This window comes from Amia ocellicauda, chromosome 2 (genome assembly GCF_036373705.1).
Source record: "Amia ocellicauda isolate fAmiCal2 chromosome 2, fAmiCal2.hap1, whole genome shotgun sequence".
NCBI lineage: Eukaryota > Metazoa > Chordata > Actinopteri > Amiiformes > Amiidae > Amia > Amia ocellicauda.
This window is the reverse complement of record NC_089851.1, coordinates 19,053,799-19,057,393: the sequence shown is the minus strand read 5'-3', so window position 1 is coordinate 19,057,393 and position 3,595 is coordinate 19,053,799.

Here is a 3,595-nt window from a genome sequence, read left to right as displayed (position 1 = left end):
CGTCACACGTCACACGTCACACGTCCCGCCTTCGCCACGCACGCACACCGCGCTCCTTCTCCGGGACCCGGAAGTGCTGACATTTCATTCTGCCAGGACCCGTATGCTGGGCTGGCGCTACCCGTGACACATGCTCTTAGCTGTCAGCTGTTAGCAGAACTGTCTCGGATTCAATGCATCTATTCCGTTATAGATGTGTCTTCACTTTTTGAGAACTCTCTTAAATTCACATATTTCACTTATGTATTTTATGCACACATAGAAATTAGGTATTTAAACCTCACACGTTTACTGTTACATTCTCTAAATAGTTTCCAATCATTGACCAGATATCCCAGAACATTTGTCTCCAGAGGGAGGAGGGTAAACTTGAATTTCCTGTCTCCCAGGAATGGTTAATCTTACTGGATCTGTATACATTGTGCTCCTCCCTGTATGATATTATTACTCAATTTCTTAGCAGACTTATCCAGGGTGACTTACAATTATTACAAGATACCACATTGTTTTTTATATTTATCCCATGGTGCATTTACTAGAGCAATCTATGTAAAGTACCTTGCCCAGAGGTACAACAGTAATGTCCCCCCCCAGGACTGAACCCACAACCTCTAGAGCTAGAGAGGGTCTAGAGCCCTAAACACTACTCCACACTACTGCCCTAGTAGTAAGCACCCTTGTGTAATGAACTGATGGGATAATCAAGGACTGCAGAATTTCAGGTTTTGCTGCAGATACAAAGGTTCTCCATTGACACCACCAGCCTGTAGAAGTGCCTGACCTCAGGCAGCTCACAGAGGGTTTCCACACAGCAAGCACGCCACACATATTCCAATACACTTCCACATACTTTCCACTGTAAAACAATGATAACAGTGAACAACAGATTCCTTTTCACATATTTATAGTATTATTCCTGTGTGATATTGTTCACTCCAATGCTTACTGTATATTATAGTTACTGAGAAGACTTCCTATTTTTATGATTTCCAATTAAATCCAGACTCAGGATGGACATCAAAAGTCCAATCCACTCAGTAGCTCACTGGATTATACCCCATGCACCAGCCCCATTCAAGTTCTCCCAACTTTGGCACCCTTTATCTATTAATTGTCCAATGGTTTCATGGAATATGCCTTTTTACTCCATTTCTCTTGGAGTGGCCCCTTAAGACCTGCAGTTTTGCAGTGCCCTTCCTCCTAGGTCAATGGATGGGGATCAGCAGTATCCATTAGGTGCCTTATGAGCATTTACTCTTGTCTATGAACTAATTTCTCATGAGGGCTTTGTGTGCTGCAGCTTATATTTGAATTTTTTGCAGCTGCTGCAATATTCTCCCTTTTAACTTCTCATTCACTGGGGAAAATGTACTAGTGCAGCAGACAAGATCACACAGGGAGTTCTCAGGAAGGACTCCATTAGCTGAAGCAATGCCTGTTTGTGCATAGTTCTCTCCTTTCTGCTCGAAACACTGTTTAGGTGAGTACATAATATAACCTAGAATATAACTTATGAATATCATCCAAATTTATAAATCAACATATATCTATTCAAACCATCAATTAAGTGTATTTTAAATATATTATATAATTTTATTAAATGTGTTACATCCTATTATAATTACCAGAATTACAGTACTGTACAGTACAGCAGTCTCCAGCCCTGATTTTGGAGAACTGCCGTACAGTACACAGAGAGAGAGAGACATGGGTAGCAATACATATACAAATGTATTTGTATATTTTATAGACACACACATCAAATTCCAAATGCTATTAACATTGTAATTGTAAAGTTTGTGATTTTCCAACTATCCCCTTGAATGGAATCCAAAAAATCCTGACACTTCTTGACATCTATGGAACATATGGAATATCAAATTACATTACAGTTAAAAATGGCTGGATTGATCAATTACTTGGGAATTGTAAATTATCTCAGGTGTAAACAATCGCTTTCAAAATCACACACCAAGTAAAGTGGCCTCCACCTGTGTTAAATTGTAGCAAATCACACAGAAACGTGGAGCCTGGGGGGGGGGGACAGTGGCTGAACCAAACAAAGGGACACTTCGGTCTAAGGGGGGTGGGTGTGTGCTGACAAAGTGCATTCCCGGAGGGGGGCAGTGGGTTTAGGTGACAAATGGGGCACTTCGGAAAAAAAAGGGCAGGGAAATGAAAAGGTGCAACCCCTGAAGCACCCCCCTAACACCCATCCACCCCCCCACAAGCAAACACTATACAGAGCATCACCTAGAGAACACTATCCCTTCTGTGAAGCATGGTGGTGGCAGCATTTTGTTATGGAGATGCTTCTCATCGGCAGGGACTAGGGCGCTTGTCAGGACAGAAGGGAAAATGAATGGACCAAAGTATGTGTCATGTAGGATGCCAGGGCCAGACCTTAATTATTTGATTTGATTTCATATTCTACACTTTATTGGTTTTACTGTGAAATATGTTTGTTTATTGATTGGGGTGGTTATAATATTTCCTTTTGTGTTTTGATTAATTGCAGGTGATTCTTTTGTTCTGAGCTTTCAGACAGGATTCGACACTCCTGCACTAATTCGGGCATCGCCCTACTCCCTGCCAGCAGCTCTCTCCAACACCTGGCTCCGCCCCCCCCTCCAGCATTATGCCTGTGTAAGAGCAGGGCTACAGAGCAGAGGAGGAGCACAAAAGTAACTAAGTACAGTGTAAAGAAGTCCCTGAATGACGTGTTGGTGGTGGCTCGCCCGGGTGAGTGTGTGACCAGGCTACAGATAGATGAGACAGCAGGGATATGGAGTGGTAGAGGAGAGAAGGGGAGAGAGGCCCGGCTCTGCACCTGTGGCAAGGAGGGTGGAAGATGAGGAGATGATGGATTGTTACTTCAGACTTTGTGCTCCATATTTTTTATTGCGGTTTTTACTCTGTGCTTAGAAAATTAAACATAATATGTTTATAATGTAATGTTATGTTTACCTTACCTGCTTGTACGTGATTTGGGATTTAAAATGAAACTGCATAAGTTTGAGTGACCGTGAGGCTCCCCTCCTCACTTAAATAATGGGGGTTGCGTAGTCGGTGTGAGATCAGTTACTGATGTGGGTAGTGGGTTTCCCCTGTGTCACCTGGAACCCCCTCTTCCCAAAGAAAGCTGAAACTGGGACAGAAGTTCACCTTTCAGCCTGACAACAACCAAAGCACACAGCCACCAAACCTACATTGGAGTGGCTAAGGAACTAAAAGGTAAATGTCCTTGACCCTGTTTTGTTATCATTGACCTTTTGCTATATTGCGCACTATACTTTCAGATTTTCTCAGCTTTAATGTTATTTAGATAGTGTATTTCTAGTCTTTCAGTCAAGCTCAGATGTACTTCTTCGATACCCAGTTAAGTTGGAATAATTTACCAAGTATGCCTTTTGATTCAGGCCAATCTAATGTTCTAAATTATGCTCTTATGTCCACTCCAAAATACCCTTTCTGTCAAATTAAAACCCATTGTGGTGTGCAAATATCACAGGTCCCCTAATGTACCAACTACGCCACCCCACATGTTTTTTTCAGGATGGGGAGCCTCATTGTCACGCTTACATTTCACCACTCC